Raw genomic sequence first — 27,412 nt, 5'->3', positions numbered from 1 at the left:
TCCCTAGTTATGCTGTCGTTGGTGCTCTAATCCTACTTCTCATAATCATTCTTCCTTGTATTGTCAGGATTCTTCAGCAGAGCATTCGGAAGCTCGCGACTGAGCTGCATCTGGCTGTTTTAAGAAATAAAAATGGGGGAGATGTTGGGGGCCAGAGTGAGGCACTCTGCCCGTGGCAAAGGTCATGAGGAAGGAGGCCTGACATACGCAAAGGTGGGATCGAGCCTCAGGAGTCCCCCTGGAAATCCTCGAGCATCTACCCCCATAACCAGAGGCTGCCTGCTTTACTACTTTGTGCTCCCACCTACACCTCTGACTTTATGGGGGGCTGTCCCCCACCACCTCTTTCAGAGAAGGAGTTAACCTAGAGCTCCAGTTAATAAAAACTCCTGGGCGTGACAAGAGTGTTTTAACCTACAAACTCCCCTGAAGGTTCTCTAGCCTGCCTGACAGGCTTGTCCGGCCACATGTGATTGCTCACAGCCTCCCAACTGTGAGAGGCACGAGATGCTTTAAACCTTCTAAAAACAGGTTCCTTAGAAAAGTTAGAAAACTATTAGTATAAGTATAATAGGCTGATTAGAAATTGTATTGGTGAAGGGTTTTTCATTTGTTGAGCCAATGTTTGTTGCTAAGTCTCCATATCCCCTGCCCTTACACACATTAATGAATATATAGAAGAAATAAGTATTAACCTTTGATATAAATCACGTTAGACCTTAGGCTAAGTAAATTCTTTCCTTAACTAAAACCCACTATACCCTCACCCTATAGGAATTTAACTTTATTTGGGTGGCATCTGTTTTGAGAATAATCACCCCTGGAGAAATAAGTGTCCTGGTTGACTGACTGCTGTCACAAGGAGAGCGTCATAAATTGTCAGCAGGCCCCCTGGCCAGAAGATGATGTAACACCCCTAAGATCTCTGTATACATTTGTATGAAGCACCTGACTTTGATAAAAGTCAGGACTGCTGACCCCGTGTGACTTTTGCATAACATCTCAGTGTATAAAAGTAGACCATGGAAAATAAAGAATGGGGATCAGTTCCTCAAAATACTGGTCTCCCCATGTCTTTCTCTCTCAAATTCTGGCTGACTCTCCATCTGGAGCACGGAACCCACCATGCTTACTAATTATGCCTGGGCTTCTAAGATCCGACCAGGGAGGCCTCAGTGTCTCCTCTCCTTCGGGAGAACGGAAGGACGCCTGTGGCCTACGTAAGTGGTGCAAGCTTCTTGTCTTGAAGTTTTATTGGTCTCCCACGTAAACCAAGCTACTCAGCCTCTTTTCTCCACTGAATTTTCCTACTGAGCTATCCTCATTTTATTACTCTTTACATCTCTAATTAATATCTAATTGAAGCTATTGTATCCTGATCCTCACCGACGCCATCCCCGCTTCGAACTCCCTGGATCAGCCGGGGCTGGACCCTGGCAGCAGCCCACCAGCCTCCCCCGTCCCTGGGATTTTCCTGGCAAGAACACTGGAGTGGGTTGCCATTTCCTTCTCCAGTGTATGAAAGTGAAAAGTGAAAGTGAAGTCACTCAATTGTGTCCAATAGATGATGCTATGAAAGTGCTACACTCAATATGCCAGCAAATTTAGAAAACTCGGCAGTGGCCACAGGACTGGAAAAGGTCAGTTTTCATTCCAATCCCAAAGAAAAACAGTGCCAAAGAATGTTCAAACTATTGGACAATTGCATTCATCTCTCACACGCTAGCAAAGTAATGCTCAAAATTCTCCAAGCCAGGCTTCAACAATACATGAATCGTGAACTTCCAGATGTTCAAGCTGCATTTAGAAAAGGCAGAGGAACCAGAGATCAAATTGCCAACATCCGTTGGATCATCAAAAAAGCAAGAGAGCTCCAGAAAAACATCTACTTCTGCTTTATTGACTACGCCAAAGCCTTTGACTGTGTGGATCACAACAAACTGTGGAAGATTCTTAAGGAGATGGGAATACCAGATCACCTGACCTGCCTCCTGAGAAATCTGTACACAGGTCCAGAAGCAACAGTTAGAACCATACATGGAACAACAGACTGGTTCCAAATTGGGAAAGAAGTACATCAAGGCTGTATATTGTCACCCTGCTTATTGAACTTATATGCGAGTACATCATGTGAAACTGCAGGCTGGATGAAGCACAGGCTGGAATCAAGATTGCTAGGAGAAATATCAATAACCTCACATGTGCAGATGACACCACACTCATGGCAGAAAGCAAAAAAGAACTAAAGAGCATCTTGATGGAAGTGACAGAGGAGACTGAAAAAGTTGGCTTAAAACTCAACATTCAGAAAACTAAGATCATGGCGTCTGGTCCCATCACTTCATGGGAAATAGATGGGGAAACAGTGGAAACAGTGACAGACTTTATTTTTTGGGGCTCCAAAATCACCGCAGATGGTGACTGCAGCCATGAAATTAAGACTTGCTCCTTGGAAGAAAAGCTATGACCAACCTAGACAGCACATTAAAAAGCAGAGGCATTACTTTGCCAATAAAGGTCTGTCTAGTCAAAGCTATGTTTTTTCCAGGAGTCCTGTATGGATGTGAGAGTTGGACTATAAAGAAAACAGAGCCGAAGAATTGATGCTTTTGAACCGTGATGTTGGAGAAGAGTGTTGAGAGTCCCTTGGACTGCAAGGAGATCCAACCAGTCCATCCTCAAGGAAATCAGTCCTGAATAGTCATTTGAAGGACTGATGCTGAAGCTTAAGCTCCAATACTTTGGCCACCTGACGTGAAGAAGTGACTCATTTGAAAAGACCCTGATGCTGGGAAAGATTGAAGGCAGGAGAAGAAGGGGATGACAGAGGATGAGATGGTTGGATGGCATGACCCATTGAATGGACATGCCTTTGAGCAGGCTCCTGGAGTTGGTGATGGACAGGGAGGCCTGGCGTGCTGCACTCCATGGGGTCGCAAAGAGTCAGACATAACTGAGTGACTGAACCGGTGTCTTTTTGATATGTTCCCACATCACTCTTAGCATTTTCTTGTTTTCTGGGGAAGCTGAAAGTTTTAACTATTTAGCAGGATGTTCTAGACTTACCTTATACTTTCCTTGCCATCAACCTAGGGACCCTGGTTCCTCTCAGTGGAAGGGATGGTATTTTAAAACCAAGATCTAGGCACTAGGCATGCTCATTGCTACTAGTTTTTCAGCGGATAGAACTAGAAAAAAAATAAACAAACTAACATACACTAATATTTTATTTATTCCTATAGCTAGCTACCCACTATATTATAAACAATAAATTATTACCTCTGATTTCAATCTAACACCTCAAGGTACCTTTTGTTTTCTTCCTCCAAAAATGAAGGACCAGGCTTCCTTATTTTTCTTTTTTTAATTGAAGTATAGCTGATTTACAGTGGCATGTTCAGATGTATAGCACAGTGGTAAAGTTATGTGTGTGTACGTGTATATATATGTGTGTATATATATATGCACATATACATATATTATATTTCAGATTTTTTTCCTTTTAGGTTATTATAAAATAATGAATATAGTTCCCCAGCTTTACAGTAGGCCCCTATTGGTTATCTTTTTATATACAGTTTGTTAATCCCAAACTCCTTATTTATTGCCTCACATTTTCCCCTTTGATAATCATAAGTTTGTTTTCTGTGTGTATAGATCTATTTCTGTTTTGTAAATAAGTTAATTTGTGTCTTTTTGGTTTTTTTTTTTTTTTTAAGCTTCCACACACAAGCAGTATCATAATTACCTTTCTCTGTCTGACTTACTTCATTTAGTGTGATAATCTTAGATCCATCCATGTTGTGCAAATGACATGATTTCATTCTTTCTCATGACTGAGTAATATTCCATTCTACAACAAAAGAGGCAGGAATACACTGGACAAAAGGCAGTCTCTTCAATAAGTGGTGCTGGGAAAACTAGACAGCGACATGTGAAAGAATGAAATTAGAACATTCTACAACACCATACACAAAAATAAACGCAAAATGGATTAAAGACCTAAATGTAAGACCCGTTACCATAAAACTCCTAGAGAGAAATGTTGGCAGGACGCTCGTGGACATAAATCACAGCAGTATCTTTTTGGGTCCATTTCCTTATTGTTTATATGTTTGTGCTTGTGCTCAGGCCAAGTTCCAAGCTCTTTATTCCTTTCTGTTGAAATCTGTTTCTTCAGGCTGAAGAACTTTCATTAGTATTTCTTTTGGATTGGTCTGATGGTGACAAATTCTCTGATTTTGTTTAAATCATCATTTTGCCTATAATCTTGAAAGATAATCTTTACTGCAAAGATACTTCTCAGGTAACAGTAGTTTTCTTTCAATATTTAAATGTTTTCCCACTTGTTTCTGGCTTTCACTTTTCTTATGAGAAGTCAGCAGCCTTCATGTCTTACACGTTTCATGTTATGTATAATTTTCACACTATGTGTATATGTTTAAGGTTTTCACTGACTTTAGGACATTTTTGGTCATGTGTAAATATTTTTTTTCAGCCCCATTTTCTTCTCTTTGGACTCCAATTGTATATATGCTAGGCCATTTAATGTTGTCCCGGAGAACGTTGAGGCTCTGTTAACTTGTTACAGTTGTTGTTTTCCTCTCAGTCTTTTTGATCAGGTATTTGTCAGTCTACCTTCAGATCACTGACTCATCCAAGCTGCTGTTAATCAGTCAACTCTTCATTTTAGACTTTGTACTTCTTAGTTCTAGAATTTCCATTTGGCTTTTTTTTAAATACTTTTTTTCTTTCTTTGCAGAGATTCCCATCTATTCATTATTACCATATTTTAAGTTTTTAAATACATTTATAATACCTTCTTTGAAGTCCTTGTTGTTAATTCCAATATCTGAATCATCCTGGGGTCATTTTTTATTGCCTGTTCTTTTTCTTCACTATGGGTTGTAGTTCCCTATTTATTCATTTGTTGTGATTATGTTTATTGTAGGCTGGACATTGTGACTGTTGAAAGTCATTAGGATTATATCATCTTCTTTTAAAACAGGGCTGACCTTTATTCTTGCAGGCAGTGAAATTACTGGAAGGTACCTCTGATGAGTGGGACCCCAGTGTCTTCAAACATTTTTATAATTGGTAGCACCATTCCACTTTCAGCTTTCAACAGGTAATTTTTGCTTGTTCTCTTTTTTTTAATTTATTTATTTATTTTTTAATTTTTATTTTTTTTTTTTTGCTTGCTTGTTCTCTTAAGAGTCTTCCCAAATACATGTTGAGCCTGGCTAGCCGCTGTCTTCTGCTACTCCTCCTTTACATCCTCCCCCACCCACAACACAGCCTGTCTTATCAGGTACTTTGCCTTGCACATCCAAGCACTTTTGTTATTGTTGTTGCTCAGTCCCTAAGGCTTGTACAATTCTTTGCGACTGCATGAACTGCAGCATGCCAGAGTCCCCTGTCCTTCACTGTATCCTGACTTCACTCAAATTTAGTCCATTGAATCTGCGATGTTGTCTAACCATCTCATCCTCTGCTGTCCCCTTCTCCTTCTGCCTTCAGTCTTTCCCAGCATCAGGGTCTTTTCCAATGAGGGGCTTTGCATCAGATGGCCAGACTATTGGAGCATCAGCTTCAGCATTCATGCTTCTAGTGAATATTCAGGATTGATTTCCTTCAGGACTGACTAGTTTGATCTCCTTGCTGTCCAAGGGATTCTCAACATTCTTCTCCAGCACCACAGTAATAAAGCATCAATTCTTCAGTGCTCAGCCTTCTTTCTGGTCCAACTCTCACAGCTGTACATGACTACTGGAAAAACCATAGCTTTGACTTAGACGGATATTTGTCAGCAAAGTGATGTCTCTACTTTTTAATACACTATCTAGGTTTGTCATAGCTTTCCTTGCAAGGAGCAAGTGTCTTAATTTAATGGCTGCAGTTACTATCCACAGTGATTTTGGAGCCCAAGAAAATAAAATCTGTCACCGCTTCTACTTTTTCCTTCTATTTGCCATGAAGTGGTGGGATTGGATACCATGATCTTAGTTTTTTGAATGTTGAGTTTCAAGCCAGATTTTTCACTCTCCTCTTTCAGCCTCATCAAGAGGCTCTTTAGTTCCTTTTCACTTTCTGCCATTAGAGTGGTATCATCTGCATTTCTGAAGTTGTTGATATTTCTCCCAGCAATCTTGAGTCCAGCATATGACTGAAAAATCCAGCCCAGCATTTTGTATTATGTACTCTGCATTTCAGTTCAATTCAGTCGCTCAGTCGTGTCCGACTCTATGCGACCCCATGGACCACAGCATGCCAGGCTTCCCTGTCCATCACCAACTCCCGGAGTTTACCCAAACTCATTCCATTGACTCAGTGATGCCATCCAACCATCTCATCCTCTGTCATCCCCTTCACCTCCTGCCATCAATCTTTCCCAGCATGAGGGTCTTTTCAAATGAGTCAGTTCTTCTCATGAGGTGGCCAAACTATTGGAGTTTCAGCTTCAACATCAGTCCTTCCAGTGAACACTCAGGACTGATCGCTTTTAGGATGGACTGGTTGGATCTCCTTAAGTTAAATAAAACTTAGCAATTTTTATTAAATTGTTACAATTTAATTTAATTTAAGGGTGACAATATACAGCCTTGTCACACTTCTTTTTCCCGTTTTGAACCAGTCATTTATTCCATGTCTGGTTCTAACTGTTGTTTCTTAACCTGCATACAGATTTCTCAGGAGACAGGTAAGGTGGTCTGGTATTCCCATCTCTTTAAGAATCTTCCAGTTTATTGTAATCCACACAGTCAAAGGCTTTAACCTAGTCAAACAACCATAGTCAAACGAATGTTTTTTTTTTTTTTTTGAATTCCCTTCCTTTCTCTGTGATCAGAGAAATATTGGCAATTTGATCTCTGGTTCATTTGACTTTTCTGAACCCAGCTTGTACATTTGGAAGTAATGCTTGGTTCACGTACTGATGAAACCTAGCTTGAAGGATTTAGAGCATAACCCTGCTAGCATGTGAAATGAGCACAGCTGTGCGGTAGTTTACACATTGAGAGCTGCTGGACCATAAAGAAAGCTGAGCGCCAAAGAACTGATGCTTTTGAACTGTGGTGCTGGAGAAGACTCTTGAGAGTCCCTTGACTGCAAGGAGATCAAACCGGTTGGTCCTAAAGGAAATCAGTCCTGGATATTCATTGGAAGGACTGATGCTGAAGCTGAAGCTGCAATACTTTGGCCACCTGATGCGAAGAACTGAGTCTTTGGAAAAGACCCTGATGAAGTGAAAGATTGTAGGCAGGAGGAGAAGGGGACGACAGAGGATGAGATGGTTGGATGGCGTCACTGACTCAATGGACATGAGTTTGAGCAAGCTCTGGGAAATGGTGATGGACAGGGAGGCCTGGTGTCCTGCAGTGCATGGGGTCACAAGAGTCAGATAGGACTGAGCAACTCAACTGACCTTGAAAATTCTTAGCATTGCCCTTCTTTGGGATTGGAATGAAAACACGTTTTCTAGTCCTGTGGCCACTGCTAAGTTTTCTAAATTTGCTGTCAGGAGTGTAGCACTTTAACAGCATCACCTTTTAGGATTTGAAACTGCTCAGATGGAATTCCTTCACCTCCACTAGCTTTGTTCGTAGTGATGCTTCCTAAGCCCCTCTTGACTTCACACCCCAGGATGTCTGGCTCTAGGTGAGTGATCACACCATCGTGGTTATCTGGGTCATTAAGACCTTTTCTGTACAGTTCTTCTGTGTATTCTTGCCGTCTCGTCTTAATCTCTTCAGCTTCTGTTAGGCCCGTACTGCTTCTGTCCCTCGTTGTGTCCATCCTTGCATGAAATGTTCTCTTGATATACCAGTTTTTTTGAAGAGCTCTCTAGTCTTTCCCATTCTGTTGTTTTCTGCTATTTCTTTGCATCGTTCGGTTAAGAAGGCCTTCCTATCTCCCCTTGCTCTTCTCTGGAACTCTGCTTTCAGTTGGGTGTATCTTTCCTTTTCTCCCTTGCCCTTCACTTCTCTTCTTTCATCAGCTATTTGTAAAGCACTTTAGAAGCCATGAATTCAGTTCCGTTTGGAACTGTGGTTCCTTTGCAGACCACCTGCCTTCTCCTTGGTGGGAGGAGTGCTGCCTGGAGGAGCGAGATTACCGCAGGGCAGCCATGTGCGGCCTCTGCACGGTGTGCGGTTTAGCTGTCTCAGTTGTTTGATCTGGTCGGATATTTTCCAGCAGGAGGACAAGTCTGGTACTAGTTGCTTTTTATAGGAGATGGATATTTAAGTTTTGTGGGTTTTTTTTTTTTTTTCACTGCCATGTTCTCATAAACAGTGAAAGAAATAACAATAGCGATAATAGTGCTCCATTTTTCTTTCAGTGGCTCCTGGACCTAGAAGCGTTAGTTCTCCGTGTTTGTAGCCCTTGTGCTGGGTGCATTGTCAAAGGCAAATTCTTTGAGATGCCAAAATTCTCTTAAAGTGATTTTGAGGCAGACATTTCTCCTACTTCTTTCACTGAAGAGTGAAATCCAAGGTTGCTGTTTATTTTAAACTTCCAATATACACAAAATCTGTGGAAGTCTTATACATTTCAAACTTTTGCTTTGATTAGATAGTTGGGTTTAAACCTCTTCTTTATAAATTGGTCTTGTGATTCAGATATTCATTAACAAAATAATTGCTGAGGATGCATTTCCATTCATATTTTGATTATTAGCCTATGGAATAATTCCCTATATAAATTCATAATGCTTAACTTCTTTTAATTCATCCATATCAGTAGCCTGTCTGCTTTCTTTAGATACCTTGCAATATAGCATGTTATTTAAAACTGTTTTTTGGAAACATTCAGGCAAGATTTTCTCTGTCTTTTCAATACAACTTTGAACATGTTTGCAGAAAAATTAAAATGCAATAGTGTTGATTTTTAATATAAAATATGTTGATTTGCCACCATTTTGTAACTTTTGAAAGTTTGTCTTTAAGGCCAAATTCAGCCCTCTAAATGGGAAAATTAGCCTCATTTCTGACCCTAGTTTGATGGAATTTAGTGTAATCATTTACTTCATTCACAGCTTTGGCTTTGCGTGATGTTAGACTAATTTAAAAAAAAAAAAATAAAATGACCTTCAAAGATGGGGATTTTTCCAGTGTGACTGCTCCATATTTTCCAAAGGGAATTCCAAAAGCAGAGTTTTTACAGCAATAATTCTATTATTAGGTTGAGTATGTAAGTTCCTAAGGCTGCTGCTTTGAAGGGAACAATATTTGTTCAGGTATTTATATTCTGGTACATTTGCTTCAATTCTAACTGTATCTCATGTGCTCATATCTGTCCATTTCCTTGAGCTTATCCTACCTCTACAAGATTTGTTTTAAGCTATAGTAAGCTAAAAATGATCACATTGGATAACTGTGGTATCAGTTGTTAATGAATTGCTTCATTTATTTAACATTATTTAACAAATGTTTTTGAGTTCCTGAATTGATCTTGGGAATACAGCAATGAACCAACCCTCACAGAATTTACAGCCTACTTTTAATCTTCTTAATCTGGTTTAATGGAAAATAGCATGCATCTCTTTTTTTTTTTAACCTACATTTTGAACTTTTACACGTTTCAAAAAGCCCTTTGTGATTATTGGATGTGCAAGGATGTACTTTGTGAAAGGGGAAAGAGATTCAGAAGATTAAGGAGTTGTTTATAGTTTGATGAAGGCCATACACTTTTATTAAATAAAAAAGAAAAGATTTTAATTCTTATGAACATCTGAGATAGAAATACAGAATACTGAGGTAATAGATAAACAATCGTTTGTTGCTATTGTGTTATGCTCAGTCTTGTCCAACTCTTTGCGGCCCAATGTACTATAGCCCATCATGCTCCTCTATTCACAGAACAAGGTCATTCGTTACAAGGGAAGTAACATCAGTATTGGAAAGGTCATTTTGGAGGTGGTGGGTTTTATAGGAAAACATTTCAGACCAGAGATGCTTTCCTTTTTCAGAAGAATCAATGAGATGGGAATAGGCAAATTGTATTACAGAAGAGGAGAGTTGTCACTTTTTCTGGAGTTTAAGTGAGACTGTCTACATTGGTTACTCTTTTGAATTTTCTTTATTTCTTAACATTTGTTTGCATCTGTATTTATTCATGAACACTAGCTTCCTTAAAAAACTTTAAATTTATCTTTGTCAAAGATTATATGTACTTATATGATTTGATACGTTTTACAATGATAAAATTTAACATTCAGAGCAACAAGGTAAGTCAAAGGTTAGATTTCTCTAATCCTATAAATCAGAAAAATGGCATCAATCATTGAACAAGTCAGTCACTAAATTGAATTTCATCTTCCTTACTAGGATCCTCGATTCAATGCAGAAGTTGACCAAATTACAGGCTACAAGACACAAAGTATTCTTTGTATGCCAATTAAGAATCATAGGGAAGAGGTAAGCCAGTTTTCCAGTTTTATAAAAGGTCATTTGGAAGCATTTTTCTTTTTGAAAAAAATTTTTTTATGTTTCATACTTCTGAAATCATGCTGTAGTGCAGTTAACTGGAAAGTGCTTAGATGTTCTGCTTGATGTTTTTTTATTTAGACTTCAGTAATAGAATTGTATCCTGATTATTTACTTTTACTTAGAAATACATTTTAGACATATACTTTTTTTTACCTCTGTTTCCTGAAGATCTCACTCTATCCTAAGATATATAATTGTGGTTGTGATTATAATCAATTTATTTTATATTATATTTTGAACACTTGAATAATGCATGTTTCATAAATGGTTATCCAATCTCAGTGGTCATCAACTGATTTTATTTTTTATTCAAAATGAGGTTTTGAAAAAAATGGATATTATTGTAGCTAACTCCAGGCAAAATTTATTGTGAAATTATAACAAGCAGATGAAAATAGGTTGGTTTATATTTCATCTAATTAGAAGGTTTGGATTCTGTAAATACTGAATTCTCTCTTCATTTTACATTTATTTGAAAAAAATAGTTAATAAATGATCGTTTAAACTGAATGCTTCACTTGAGTGTTCTCAGCCCTGCCTGCACATTACAAACAACGGTGGAACTTCTAAAAGTTACAAATTAAGGGACTTCCTGGTGGTCGAGTGGCTAAGACTCTGCGCTCCCAATGCAGGGGATCCAGGTTCGCTTCCTGGTCAGGGAACTAGGTCCCACATGTTGCAACTAAAAGTTTAAATGCCGCAACTAAAACCTGGCACAGCCAATAAAAAGTTACAAATTAAATCAGAATTTCTAAGGGCAGGGTGTAGATACTGATACATTTTTAAAGCTCCTCAAATAATTCTAAAGTGTAGCCAGGGTTGAAAATCATCTCTCTAAGTGAAAACAAATAGATTGAAAGAGCTCCTATTTGTGGTTCTTAACCTTGGCTGCAAGTAGAATCACCTGTGGAGCATTTAGAAATTCTAAAACCACAGTTGTTGTTGTTCAGTCACTAAGTCCTGTCAGACTCCTGCAACCCCATGGACAGTAGCCCGCCAGGCTCCTTTGTCTGCAGATTTTTCAGGCAAGAATACTGGAGTGGGTCCTTCCTGACCCAAGGGTGGAACCTGCATCTCCTCTCCTGCATTGGCAGGTGGATACTTTACCACTGAGCCACCTGGGAAGCCCATCCAGTCGTTTACCAAGTTCCACAGATTCTTTTTCTATTAGTGTTTCCCATTTCCATTTCTTTCTTTCGATTTCATTCCTGGTACCTGTACTGTACCATGATTCAGATCTTGAAGTAATGTCTGACTTTTAGAATATTCTTCTAAGGAGTTTCTGTACTTTAAGTCAGCTTCCCTTTGATCCCCGTTACTATGCTAAAGCACAGCCTTCTAACTCCATGTTTCCAAAACAGGAATGTGCACATGGGATCTTGAAATGCAGGTTCTGAGTTCAGTAGTCTAGGTGAGCCCTGAGGGAGCCTCCCACAAGCCTGAGGTGATGCGGGTGCACCCGGCCTGCAGTCACAGGTGAACAGGTCCCAGCAATTTCTCAGTCTTCTAAATACCTTCTCAGTGCCTTAGAGTTGCTACATGGTTTCTTAAGGTAGTTGCAGCCATGCTGCTGCTGCTAAGTCACTTCAGTCATGTCTGACTCTGTGTGACCCCATAGATGGCAGCCCACGAGGCTCCCCTGTCCCTGGGATTCTCCAGGCAAGAACACTGAAGTGGGTTGCCATTTCCTTCTCTAATGATTACTAAAAATACCTGCAGCTAAAACATATGTATGAGATTAAATAATTAATTAGCTAATTAATTGTGAATGAATAAATGAAATTGAAAAGACCTTACATGGACCAATGGTGTTCTTTAATTGGATTGCCAGATAAAGAAATACAAAGCATATCTTATGCAATATTGGGGGACGCAGTTATATTAAAAAACTATTTATTATTCATCTAAAATTAAATTTGACTGGACATCCTATGTTTTATCTGGCTGCCCTAGTCATAAACCAAGGATGTAGTTGTGTGCACTTAAGAGGGTGATGTTCAGCTTTTAGTTTATAAGTGTGTTTTAAAACCATGGCCTGAGAAACAACTTTGTACTAGTCGAGAGACTTAGCCCAAATCATGCTCTGGTTAAACATCTCTTTCTAAGCTTCATGAACACTAAAGATTGAGGGAATCCATGAGAATATGCAACAACATCACCAGGGTGAAGAGACTGCCTTTCTGCAAGAGAGCATCCTCTGGGTACACACGTTACTGTCTCGGTAACTGCCAGTGAGGAAAGTGAAAGTGAAGTTGGGCAGTCGTGTCCGACTCTTTGTGACATCATTGACTGTACCTACCAGGCTCCTCCATCCATGGGATTTTCCAGGCAAGAGTACTGGAGTGGGGTGCTTAAACTAAAACAACAGCAACAAAAACCCCTGCTGTACTGAGGTACAAGTTAGGTAATCAAATTCATTCATTTTAAGTGTATAGTTTGATGAGGTTTTTTTTCTTTTTTTTTTTAATGTTTTCCCATTTTTATTGTATCAATTTTTTTTTCTTTTTTAACTTTACAATATTGTATTGGTTTTGCCATACATCAACATGAATCTGCCATGGAATACACGTGTTCCCCATCCTGAACCCCCCTCCCACCTCCCTCCTCATACCATCCCTCTGGGTCATCCCAGTGCACCAGCCCCAAGCATCCTGTATCCTGCATCGAACCTGGACTGGCGATTCGTTTCTTATATGATATTATACATGTTTCAATGCCATTCTCCCAAATCATCCCACCCTCTCCCTCTCCCACAGAGTCCAAAAGACTGTTGTATACATCTGTGTCTCTTTTGCTGTCTCGCATACAGGGTTATCGTTACAAGATGCATGTACAGTCCTGTGACTACCACTATCATCAAGATACAAAGTATCTGGGACTTCCATGGTGGTCCAGTGCCTAAGCCTGCGCTCCCAGTGCAGGGCCTAGGATTCCATCCTTGGTCAGGGAACTAGATCCCACGTGCTACAGCTAAAGATCCCAGTGCAGCCAAATAAATAACAACACTAATAAAATTTTGAAAAGATGCAAAGCATTTCTGTCCCCTCAGATATTTCGCTGCACCCCCATAGTTGATCTTCTCCTCCCTCAACCCCCAGCTGCCAACAGTCCCTAAACTGTTTTCTGTCACTGATATCTTGCCTTTTCTACAATGTCACATGCATCATATAAGTGGAGTCACATAGTATGTAGTCCTGTGTGTCTGCCTTCTTTCACTCTGTGTCATGCGTGTGATTCGTCCATGTTCTTGCGTGTGTAAGTAGTATGTTCCTTTTTTATTGCTGAGTGGTTATTCCATGGTGTGGATGTGCCACGGTTTGATTATCTCTTCATCCGTTGGTAGACTTTTGAGTTGTTTTTGTCTGTTAGGAGAAGCCACGCAGTTGATGTTTGCATACTGGTCTTTTTGTGGACATATTTTCGCCTGTCTTGGGTAAATATATACGAGGGGTATTTCCAGGTCGTGTGTTGGGTGTTGAATTCTATAAGAAATTTCCAAAGTCCTTTCCAAAGTGACTGTGCCGTATGCTTTTTTACCGCTGATGTGTATGAGAGTTCTAGTTGCTTCACATCCCTAGGCAACACATGTCGGTGTCAACTTTTAAAAGTTTTAGTGCTTAAATTTGATTACGTGAATAAATAACCTCGCTCACAGTCACGGGCCATCTGCTCACTTACAGACCCGAGTAAAGTGGGTTCAGCCGCAGGTCCCCAGACTGTGGCTCTCCAGAGCTCCCCCTAAGATTTCTCCTCATGTTCAGCATTCTCAGCATTGCCTGCCTCCTGGCCTCTCCTTCTTCCCCTGCTGTCTCTGTTTTACCCTGCGATGATTTGATGAGAAGACTGAGCTCTTCACTGGTTTTCACAAAAGCATATTCACAGAGAACATTTCGTGAGATAAAGAATTTTCAGTGACTTCACTGGCATCTTAGTAACTTTACTGATAGGAAGGTTTCCAAACACAGCTTTTTAAACATCTTGCGGACCCTCCCCATTCTTTGTCCTCTCCTCCCACGCTCACACTGCTGGGTTTGAAATTATTTCCTGTGAGAATTATTTCTTCAGAAAAAAAGGAATGAAGAGAAACAGAAAATCAGTCATACTCTCAGCTTGGTTGTGGTATAAAAAGTCATTTAGCTGACCAAGAACACTAAGAAGATGAACTGTATGGATTCCAAAATTATCTTTAGATTTATAGATACATAAACAAACTGGGAGTAATGTTTGCTGTTGTGTACATGCAATAGAAAAGTGCTCTTTTGTGGGGAGCTGCCCGTGAGAACGGGGTCCTTTATCTAAAGGACACAGCTCTGGGAGCTGCCTCAGTCCTTGAGGGTTTGCTTGCAAACATAGCTCTCTGTCCCGCCACCCCAGAGATTAGGTGATTATTTACTGCAGACACCTGGAGTTCTGGACAAACTTCTTACGCACAGGGAAATGTTATCTGGTGTAAGAAATAATAACAGGGTGCCATTCCCATGCTCTCAAGATTTCTTGTGACTTTTTGTAAGATGTATAGGTCAACCAAGAAAAAATGTTAACTGTCTTGTTTTTCTCTGCTCTCCTGTATAAATATAAGATGCTGAATAAAGTCGTGTGTCAGACCACTTCCCTTTGTGGAGACGTGTCTGAACCTCTTGACCCCATCTTTGTTGTAGAATTCTTTTGCTGTAGTTTTCTTTCTCAGCCACGCCGCCGCACGCGTTCTTGGGACCTGATCGACTTTGCCGGCTGGCACGGGGGCAGATGGCGCCCGAACAGGGACCTGAGAATCGGAGCGCAACCATGGCTGCTGCCCGTCAAGATTGAGGTAAGTAACAAGAAATTCCTAATTATTTAAAGTAAAGGACAGGGAGTGTTATTGTAGAGAGTAATAAATCATGGGATAAGACAATAGCTGCCAGTTATTTGTACATATGTTGAAAACTATGTTAAAAGGCAGGGGAATTCATGTAAATAAGTTACAGCTAGAAAAGTTTTTACTTTTTATAAAAGAAGTTTGTCCTTGGTTTCCAGAGAAAAGAACAGTTAATCTGGAAACTTGAAAAAAAGTAGGAAAACAATTGCAGACATATTATTCCTTACATGGTACCAATCGTGTCCCTGTAGATACTTTTTCTTTGTGGACTCTCATAAGAGACTGTCTGGATCTTAAACATGAGGGACATAAGATTCAAATGGCCCTCTGGGATTCCACAAAACCCGAAGTTGCAGAGCCTTCTGCCCCTCCGCCTGAGCCACTTTATGCCGTGCCTGAGGGAACAGCTTGTAAGGCTGGAGGGAATGATGATGTTTAAGCTCTGATGAACAGAAAGAGTTCAATGAACAAGCGGCTCAGTACCATAGAGAGGATATGCCTTGGGAGATGATGGTTAGCATACAATCCCCCTCAGGAAAAGGGGAATTAAAACATTCAGGGCTTTCCAAAGAACAGCTGGAAAATTTAATTCAAAAAATTGTTATAACAGTAAAGAAGGATGCACAGGGAGACTCCCACTTCAGCCAGCCTATACCTCCAACATATCCTCCCTCAGTTCTTGCTGGGCTCAATCCACCTGCACCTTTCGTAGAACCACGAGAGCCTGTAACTATCCCTGCTTCTTTGCCCGGTGATAACATAAAAATTAAAAGTGAGATATTATTATCTCCTCTTCAACACCTGATTAAGCGAGCTAATGATGAAGGAGAACATATTCCCGGGTTTTCAAGAATCTATCCAGTATTTGAAAATGCTCAACAGCAGAGGTATTATGAGCCGCTACCCTTTAAACAACTAAAAGAGTTAAAAATGGCTTGTACACAATACGCCCGACTGCGACATTTACTCAGGCTATTATAGAGGCTTTAAGAAATCAAAATCTGCCACCTAATGATTGAAAACAGGTTGCTCAGGCTTGTTTATCTGGAAGAGATTATTTACTATAGAAATCTGAGTTTGCTGAACAGTGTGGGATCACAGCTGATATCAATCGGCGACAGGGACTGAACACCACTTATGAAATGATGGTGGGAGAGGAAGATTATCGAGACATTAATAATCAACTTAATTATTTGCCTAGAGCCTACCCTCAGATTAGTGCTGCGGCTCTACGAGCATGAAATAAACTTCCAAATTCTGATAAAAAGACTAAAGATTTATCTAAAATTCGCCAGGGGCCAGATAAACCATATCAAGATTTTGTTGCCCGCCTGCTTGAGACAATTGGTAAAATGATAGGAGATGAACAGGCGGGAATAGTGTTGGCTAAACAGCTTGCTTATGAGAATGCCAATTTGGCTTGTCAAGCTGCCCTGAGACCTTACAGAAAAAAGGGAGGCTTATCTGATTGTGTACGGATTTGTGCTGATATCGGCCCTTCGTACGTTCAAGACATAACTTTGGCCACGACATTACAAGGGTCATTGCCTTAGCTGGTTTTAGTAGACGGCTTGATAATCATTATCTCTCGGATAAAATTTTACAATTTGCTCACTATCACCAATTTCTCTTCCCAAAAATCGTTGTTTCTCAGCCCCTTGCCGATGCCCTAACTGTATTTACTGATGGCTCTTCTAATAGAATAGCTAGTTTGATTATACAGGACAATATTGCCACCTGGCGTACTAATTATAAGTCTGCTCAAGAAGTAAAACTATTTGCCATTTTTCAGGCCCTATTACAAATCTCTGCTGCATTTAATTTATATTCTGACGGTCAATATATCATAAGAGCCTTAAAGACTATTGAGACTGTTCCATTTATTGGTACCCTAAGTTCTACTATCCAAACTCTTTTTCGTGATATACAACATTTAATTTGCCCCAGAGTTAATAAATGCTATTTCGGTCATATTCGTGCTCACTCTAGACTTCCTAGACCTTTAACAGGAGACAATGCTTTGACTGACGAAGCTACATGTATGATATTTCCTTAATTGGAACAAATGGCAAAAACTTCTCACAGCTTACACCATCAAAACAGCAATAGCTTAAGACTTCAATCTGACATTACTCGAAAAGCTACCAGACAGATTGTTAAACAATGTCAAACATGTCCTCAATTTTTTAGTGTCCCCCATTATGGAGTTAATCCCCGAAGATTGCTGCCAAACGATATATGACAAATAGATGTTACCCATATTCCTAAATTTGATAAACAAAAATTTGTTCATGTTACTATTGACACCTTCTCTGGCTTTTTACATACCTCTCTACAATCCGGAGAAGCTAGCAAACATTGTATAGCTCATTACATTAAATGTTTTGCTGTTATGGGAACCCCTAAGACCATAAAAACAGACAATGGTCCAAGATACACTGGAAAATATTTTCAACTATTTTGTACACAGTTGTCTATCTCACATAAAACAGGTATCCCTTATAATCCTCAAGGTCAAGAAATCATTGAACAGACATATCAAACTCTCAAACATCAATTACAAAAACTAAAGAAGGGGAAATTGTATCTCAATACCCCCTCCAACTCTCTAAACCATGCTTTATTTGTTCTAAATTTTTACAATTAGACATAAGTGGCTGTTCAACAGCACAGCGATTTTGGAACTTTGATACACAAACAATAAGACCTAAAGTCTTTTGGAAAGACCCACTTGTGGAAAAATGGTATGGACCAGATCCAGTACTAATTTGGAGACGAGGACATGTTTATATTTTCCCACAAGATGCCAAAGCGCCGTGCTGGCTGCCAAAAAAAAGTTGGTATGCACGGCGGAGAGATGATCGCTAGTAAACCAGATGAAAAGACTGACGATTCAAGAACATGATAAATTACCATCTCGGCAACAACTTCAGACATTGATGCGAGAGACACAAAATCGTGTTGCTGTGCAGGGTGATCTGATATCACCTTTAAGCTTCCTGATAACCTTATTAATTATCTTAAATCAGATTAATACTACACATTCTGAAAAATATTCAAGTGCTTACTGGGCTTATTTTCCCGACCCTCCCCTTCTCCAACCGGTGGGCTGGGAGGGACGGTCCATTCCCATATACACTAATGATACTGTGGCTTTGGGTGGATTTTCAGATAAACATATTATTCCTAATCAAGTTAATTTCTCTTATCATGGAGTGTTTGATCGTTTACCTATTTGTCTGTCTAGATATTTTAATTCAACAAGATTCTTTTTGTTGGAGAGTCAGGATATGCTGATTATGACAATGGTTGGAGCCTATATATTCCTGGAGTAACAAAAAAATCTAAAATTCCTCAACGTCGTAATGGAACTGGTCCTTTAGATATCCCTTTCTGCGACTTTAAAACAAAGAGAAGAGTCACTGCTGCACCATGGAAACTGTGTCGAGATGAAACTGCTACGGTTTATAACATATTTGAGACAAATGAGTTATTGTGGGACTGGTCTCCAGACTCGGCTGGAAACCCTGGAGCTCAAGATAATAAAAACTTTACATCCCGTATTTGAAATTTGGGCGGCTCCAAAGTGTTCCAAACAAAAATCTGGAAACTAGCTGCCACCCTTAGATGTGAGGGTTCCTACCTTCAGGTGAGATCAAAAGTGAGACACGGTTATTTATAGAATCTCACCATGAGATACCCTCCTACATGTGTGCCTCACCCTTATGCTTTACTAGTAAGATCTGTAAAAATACAACCTGGGTTACAAAATTATAATGTAACTTGTAACAATTGTACCTTAACTAACTGCGTTAGGAGAATTACTAATCAAACTAGGGTTCTAGTTTTAAGATAGCCTGCTTTTGTTATGGTTCCTGTAAAGATTAATGGGTCTTGGTATGACAAAAAAGGACTTAAACGTTGGGAAAAAGTAGAGGGTGCCTTAATGTGTTATCACAGGTAAATAGGGTTAATAATTCTGAGATTTGTAGCTTTGGTAACCCTTATTGCTTCCTCGATTACTGCAGCCCTGTCCTTGGCACAATCAGTGCAAACTGCAACTTTTGTTAATAATCTGACACAAAATGTATCCATTACCCTAGAGACTCAAAAAAAATATTGACAAAAAGCTAGAGGACCAATTAAATGCCCTTTATGATGTTGTAAAATTTTTTAGGTAAAGAGGTACAAAGTACAAAGTTAAAATTACAGATACAATGTCATGCTGATTTTCGATAGATCTGTTACCCCCAAAAAATATATAATGGTAGTATAACTGCTTGAAATAAGGTAAAAGCTCATTTAAAAAGTATTTGACATAATAAAAATATTTCCTTAGATTTGCTACATCTACATCAAAAAATAATAAACATGGAAAATGCACCCAGACCTGATTTAGATGTTACAAAAAGAGCTGAGTCTTTTGTTAAAAAACTTTTTCGACATGTACCTACCGTCAGTAGTATTTTGGTACTTGGGAACAGCCATAAAAAAAGACTATTCTTAATAATTTTAACTGTTTTATTTCCTACACCTTGTTTAATTAAAAAAAACTGATTGATGATCTATAGATGATAAAGACTTCCATCTATAAAAATTGTCTGCGGTTAAAAAAACATAAACGTACGCTTATATAAAAAAAAAAGGGAGAGATGTGGGGAGCTGCCCGTGAGAATGGGGTCCTTTGTCTGAAGGACACAGCTCTGGGAGCTGCCTCAGTCCTTGAGGGTTTGCTTGCAAACATAGCTCTCTGTCCCGCCACCCCAGAGATTAGGCGATTATTTACTGCAGACACCTGGAGTTCTGGACAAACTTCTCATGCACAGGGAAATGTTATCTGGTGTAAAAAATAATAACAGGGTGCCATTTCCATGCTCTCAAGATTTCTTGTAACTGTTTGTAAGATGTATAGGTCAACCAAGAAAATGTTAACTGTCTTGTCTTTCTCACGCTCTCCTGTATAAATATAAGATGCTAAATAAAGCCGGTGTCAGACCGCTTCCCTTTGTGGAGATGTGTCTGATCCTCTCGACCCCGTCTTTGTTGTAAAATTCTTTTGCTGCAGTTTTCTTTCTCAGCCGCGCCGTACACGTTCTCGGGACCTGATCGACTTTGCCGGCTGGCACCGGCATAAGTGCAAAATCTGACGATGTTTTCCCATTCTTATTTGTACTGAATTGTGAACTGAACTACTAAAATATTCTACCACTCAAATTCATTAAGTAGGTTTTTAGGACATTCATCTCATGATTTACCTCCTACTTCTTAATTTCTTCCAAGTTTCCATCACTGTGTCTTCTTCAACCATGTGTCATTTTTATTAGTTATTACCCCCAGATCCTTCCAAGTCTTTTTCTGACCCAAACTCACTTAAAGGAAAGTTAATCCAATTCCACAAATTTAATTATCATGATCTCCATGTATACAATTCCACAATGACCTCTAAGATACCAGACTTAATTCCTCAGAGTTCAAACACTTGAGCACATTTTCAAAATGTCTCAGAGATCTGTCATCCCTTTATATTCTCATTTCCTTTTGTTGGAACTATCCAGAGTTGGCAAGCTGAGAAGGCTGGATTTCAATCACCAACCTGTTTCTTAGCCAAAGCATTTATACAGTGCATAAAATAAAACCACTTCTGTTGTTCCAGTCCCACTAAGGTACCCTTTCTGGTTGCCCACTCTCAACCTAAGAGACACTACTTCAACTGAGACAACCCCTAAGCCCAGGCTCTTCTCTCTATGCTGAGTCTCCATTAGGTTTCCAGCCATCCCGCTTTGTTGTATTCCACTTCTGGGTGGGTTCCAGGAGTTTCACATCAAGAATAGAGGGAAGGACAGAGCATAAAGGGTCCCTCAAGCTAGATTATTAAAAATAGAGTCAGACCTTCCACACTTTCAGGATTCATATCCTGCTATCATCTAGATTTTCCTGGACTTGATTTCTGTTCTTGTAGCTGGGTGATCTTGGGTAAATTAATCCAGCTTCCTTCTGCAACTTAGTTTCCTCCACTGTAAAAAATGCAGGTAATAATAGTACATAACTCATGGGTTTGTGAAGGGATTAAATACATTGATTCACATAAAGCACTTAGAAGTGTGCCTGGCAGAAGATAAGTGCTTAATTAAGTAGTTAGTAGTTAGTAGTATTTCATCTTTGTCATAATGTTAAGAGAGTGTGTCCCCATCTTTGCTTTAAGTTGCTTTACCTAAGGACTCCTTTAGTTATCCTCTACTAAACACGTAACTGACCCAGGAAAGTTGCATGGGAAAATGGAGGAAAAGCTACCTAAACAATAATAGCAACAGGAGTAATATAATACATTAACAGTAAATCAAGGCTTCACTTGCAGTATCTAATGGAATCCTCACAAAAATTTTATGTGGCAAGTACTATTACCACTTCCATTTTACATACGAGGGGAAAAGGTCCTTAGATAATTTTTCTTAAATTGTTCAGATAGTCTGCCTCTAAAAAGTTTCTGGAACATGCTATTTTGGCAACCCTTTCTTGCACATTTGCCTATGATGTCTGCTTCTGATAGACTGCTTGGAGATTCCTGCTTCTTCAGACAATGCCATGACACTGTACCCTTATGCTACCAGCAGTAAAGCTTTTTCTTGTGATCCAAGTGGGTTTTTACCACATAAGAATTTGTCAAAACTCCTAAGAGGGTATTTATTCTATGCCTTCAGCACATTTAAGTGGAAAAGTCTGGGGCACTCTTTCCCAATAAAGATCATGTATTTTCCTCACAGGATTGCCCTGGAAGAAGCCAGCAAGGAGAACAGTAACTCAGATTTTTACACAAAAATGCAAGTTGACCATCCTAGCTACATCCATTCCATGTCTGCCTTGGAGAGGGGGACAAGCAAGGACCACAACCATCCCCAATTCCAGGTGATATGTCCTGTAACCAGTTGGGTTTCTGCATATACTATCTAAACCAACTATTTCCAGAGTGGGATGTGCACAAACGGATTCACTGGGGTACAGGAAGAAATGTGGAATTCCCATTTAAGCTGATTCTTTTATCCAAGAAAATAAACTAAACTGTATTAAAACGTAACAAATGGATCAACACTGACATCCTCACAATCTGCACGTCAGAAAGTCGCCAGTCATGACTGGTGTCCTACAGAAATGAAAGTCAACAGTTGCAAATCTACTGCTGCTTCCTCTGTGCAGCTAACAACAGATACTGTGCGGCCTAACAAGAACTTCAGAAAAACTAACATGTATGTTCTTTCGAAGAAAATGTGACTTAAAATGAGGAATTTTTTTTTTTTTTTTTCAAAAGACACTTGTGTAGCTGAAAGAGCATGTCCGTGTCAATTATTTTTTTTAAAAAAAACTTCATCTGCACACTAAAAAACTTGGAAACAAGTTTTTCTAATCTATTTATAATACTTCTAAATTACAATTTAGTTCCAAAGGCAATTAAGATGAAAGCAATTAGTTCCAAACTAATAGGCATTATGTTCTTATAGTTTAAAGAAATGGGCCCAAAATACTTAAACTTTTGTTTTTAGACCCATTCATTAAAACTATAAAGACACAACATTTTAAAATTAGTTTGCAAGAATATTTGATTGGTACCAAGAAAATGGGGAATTTAGTAGTTTTTCAAGACTCTGCATAATTGCTAAATACTGATAAATAAAAATAAGAAGTCAACAATGCACTTTCACTTGCATCTTCATATCTCTGTGATGTATCTTTTTCGGCTATGATGGCCAAAAAATAAAACAAAACTAAAACAACAAATTAAAGACACCCAAGTATTAAATTAAGCTGAAGTATCTGACTTTTAAATCACTCTTTGTAAGTATTTAAACCAAGATTTTTAAGAATAAGGAAGCATGTTAACCACATAAATCTTAATCTAGTTAATATATTTAGTGAGAGTAAAATTATTTTCGCAATGGCACCCCACTCCAGTACTCTTGCCTGGAAAATCCCATGGACGCAGGAGCCTGGTAGGCTGCAGTCCATGGGGTCACGAAGAGTCAGACACGACTGAGCGACTTCACTTTCACTCTTCACTTTCATGCATTGGAGAAGGAAATGGCAACCCACTCCAGTGTTCTTGCCTTGAGAATCCCAGGGACGGGGGAACCTGGTGGGCTGCCGTCCATGGGGTCGCACAGAGTCGGACACGACTGAAGCGACTTAGCAGCAGCAGCAGCAGTGATATAAGAATCATCTTTAAATAAATACTTCTTTACATCTTTCTTAATTTCCTACATACATATACACACATGCACGCACTGTACCTAATACTGTGGAAAATGTCTATCATTAGAGAGAAATAAACCTATATTGTGGAGAAGGAAATGGCAGCCCACTCCAGTATTCTTGCCTGGGAAATCCCATGGACAGAGGAGCCTGGCAGGCTACACAAAGAGTCAGACACAACTTAGTGACTAAACCACCAAACCTATATTGGGGTGTATTCATTATTTTCTCTGTTATTGATAAGATACATTATTTTAAACAAGATCTTTGAGAAAGAGAAGAGGAAGGAACCTTTCCATTTCCAGAGTCCTTTGAATAACCTTCCTTCAAGTTCCAGTCTCCCTGGAGGCACAAGCAAGCTCACCTGGGGTACTAAAGGCCTGCGCTTCCCACCCTGCCCATCTTTTTCCTAAGGCAGGCAGCCATCCTAGGAATAGCAACACATACCTTCTTAAGACCCTAAAATGTTCATCTTCTATGTCAACAGTGGTATTTTGGACTGCTCTTGGAAAGTAAATATTACAATTTCTTATTAATTTAATAGAGATTAGTGATAACTCAAAATTAACAAGAATCTTGACTCAGATCAGGAAGATCCCCTGGAGAAGGGAATGGTTACCCACTCTTAGTATTTTTGCCAGAAAAAATGCCATGAACAGAGGAGCCTGGCAGGCTATAGTTCATGGGTTACAAAGAGTCAGATATGACTGAGCAACTGTCTCAATAAGAATCTTAATGTAAAATTCCAAAACCAAAATGCTGTGCTGTGCTTACTTATTTGCTCAGTCAGTCCGACTTTTTGTGACCCCATGGACTGTAGCTCACCAGGTTCCTCCATCCATGGGATTTGCCAGGCAAGAATACTGAAATGGGTTGCCATTCCCTTCTCCAAGGGATCTTCCCTACCCAGGCATCCAACCGAGGTCTCCCTCATTGCAGGTGGATTCTTGACCAGCTGAGCTACTAGGGAAGCCCTGAAATCTATCTTATTAATACCTTTTTAGTTATACAAAAAGCCCACACATTTCTTTTAATAATAAAATTCTGTGAATAAATTTAAAACCATATATATGCTGCATTCTGTTGTTTCTTACACTAGAGTCTGCAAGAATATTCTTGGAGATACACTAATTAAATGAAATTTGATTTCAAGTTTTCTTTTGATAATAGCATAACAAAGATTTAAAGAGGTATATTCTAGATCACCCAAACAACTGCAATCTGTTGAGAAGTAAAATGTTTCCATCTATATTTACAACCATACTGGGACTTAGCAATCATAAAAAGACACTATTTAATATTTAATCCACTTGATCTTCAACATTAAACCAAAATCTTTGGGATTCAGTAAGTCTTTGTGCTGTTGATGTTTACAGGTTATATACATCATTCAAGAATTTAAAATGCTGTCATATTCAATTAATAAGTAGAAAAGCTCAGCAAATAGAATTAATGTGCATGACTGATCTGTAACTTGATAAATATGGCTTGACTACTATATTGTTTGATTGAGGTATAAACACAAGGCAAGTTGTAAGAAAACTGTTCCAGTTGAAAAAACCAAGCTTATATAAATAGAAAAATATAAACAAATTTAAAATGAAGTGAGTTTTCATATTTTCAAAAGCTTTTTCTTCCCATAAATGTTTTATAAAATGATACTTACAAATATTTGAGAAACATTCAACGTATGGCTTATTTATTTTGTCTATGAAGTGTCTCAAAAAATACTTTCCACTCACTCAACTAACATCTTAATTTTATTATTAGTTGGTAGATTTAACAAAACTAACTCATTTATATTTACATATTAAGAATAATAAAAATGATTTTATCTACAAAAATTCAGAAGCAACATGCTTAAAAGATACTACAGGCATAAAATAACTACATTTAATATGTAATTATAATGTCATTTAACACTTTAAATCTGTTTTTATTAATTTAATTGCAACTATGGCTTTTAATTTTTCATAGCGTCTTTGTGTTTTTAGTTTCCATATCAGACCCTGTTCTGACTTGTTTGAAATGTCCCTTGTATTTTAAAATATACTCTGCTGTCAGAGGCAACTGATTGCAGGACCCATTTTTCATATATATATCACATGCCCTATTTGTTGATATATGTAAATATATAAATGCTCCATCAAACAATCTCTGAAAATCAAATATGAATAAGATTTTCATTTTACTTTCCAGCTATACCTTTTGGTGCCTAATTATGGTTGAGCTATGGAAGACTCTAAGTCTCCATATGTATCCTATAACAGAATTATAATAAACAATACAACATGGTAATAATTTCTGGTAAGAACAGCCCATATTTTTCATTGCAAGAACTTCTGGAATTATTATGATGTTTTCAATAATTTTTGTACCTAGTTTTTACTAAGGTAAAATTTTAATATCTGATGTATGCAACTGGATCATTAAAAATTATGAATTATGCAAGTACAGAAATACATTTGTTAAGTTTATTAAGCCACTGTTTATTAATAAAATTCCATGATTTAAAATTGTTCTATTATTTTGAACATGTGGAACAACAATCAAACAGTCCTTAGGAGGAAAGTATTTGGGGAAAATGGATCTTTAGGAGATTTACATTATGTAACTTAATTTTCAAGCTTATGAATAAATGTAAACATTCATTCTACCTACAGAGTAATCTGAGTAGAAAATTTCTGATTTTAATTCTTGCTCTTCAAATCATATGAGAAAAGATCTATATAAGAAATAGAGTAACAAAGATTCATGACAGCCTCCTTGATGTTCAAGAAGGCAAATTTCTCATATTGACAAAATATAAATGCCTATGTGCACAGAATTTTTACCTAAATTTAGTAAATAAATGTCTTATTAAATTTATTATAAAGATAAATATTCTTGCTTTACCCATTTCCAAACAAAATGCTCCATTTAAAGATACTGGACTCAAGAATAAAATAACATCTGGAAATTTGATGGAAAACTGTCCTAAGTCTATCAGAATAGTGATTCAACTATCCAAAATGTTTTCTCTCTCCATGTGAAAACAAATATGCAACTTAAATGTAAATAAATATGCTTTAGGGCCTGAGTGTGTGCATACACACCACATAGTTAAAAGAAGGATACCAGGTCTGTATTATCTTATGATCCAACATTTCATTCTGATGTGTTCCACATATACAAATACCTTAGAAATCACTCAATTCTTTTTCCCTCATTTCACTTTGAACTAAAGCACACATACAGGGACTGAATTTTTTAAAGGTATTATTTCACATGTAAACACTGACATCTTGTGGCAGCTGCAGCTATTTGCATTCTGCCATAAAACTGTGGATTGTAACTGCCAAGGTTCCTGGATTGGGAAGATCCCCTGGAGAAGGGATAGGCTACCCACTCCAGTATTTTTGGGCTTCCCTTGTGGCTCAGCTGGTAAAGAATCTGCCTGCAAGGCAGGAGACCTAGGTTCCATCTCTGGGCTGGGAAGATTCCCTGGAGAAGGGAAAGGCTACCCACCCCAGTATTCTGGCCTGGGGAATTCCATGGACTGTGTAGTCGATGGGGTCGCAAAGAGTCGGACAGGCCTGAGCGACTTCACTAACACACTGACAGCTGTGAGGCTACTGAAAGTTCACAGGATTTCCTCAGTGGCTCAGTGCTAAAGAACCCACCTGCCAATGCCGGAGACGTGGGTTCGATCCCTGGGTGGGGAAGATCCGCTGGTGAAGGAAATGGCAACCCACTCTAGTATTCTTGCTTGGGAAATCCCATGGACAGAGGAGCCTGGAGGCCTACAGCCCATGGGGCTGCAAGACTTGGACACAACTTAGCAACA

The 27,412-nt window shown here is 38.8% G+C and overlaps 1 long non-coding RNA gene and 1 pseudogene across 1 annotated transcript; both read left to right on the top strand.

The window, feature by feature from the left end:
- Positions 1-5,012: 5,012 nt before the first annotated feature.
- LOC138986954 (mitotic spindle assembly checkpoint protein MAD2A-like) overlaps positions 5,013-27,412 on the top strand; it is a 51,627-nt pseudogene continuing 29,227 nt past the window's right edge.
- LOC138986955 (uncharacterized) lies at positions 15,206-20,345 on the top strand. Its single transcript, XR_011463493.1, has 2 exons — positions 15,206-15,297; positions 18,593-20,345. It is a non-coding gene; the product is annotated as an uncharacterized lncRNA (long non-coding RNA).

This window comes from Bos mutus, unplaced genomic scaffold, assembly GCF_027580195.1.
Source record: "Bos mutus isolate GX-2022 unplaced genomic scaffold, NWIPB_WYAK_1.1 CTG303, whole genome shotgun sequence".
In the NCBI taxonomy this organism is placed as follows: Eukaryota; Metazoa; Chordata; class Mammalia; order Artiodactyla; family Bovidae; genus Bos; species Bos mutus.
The sequence above is the reverse complement of the archived record's forward strand: the minus strand, read 5'-3'. Positions and strand labels throughout refer to the sequence as shown.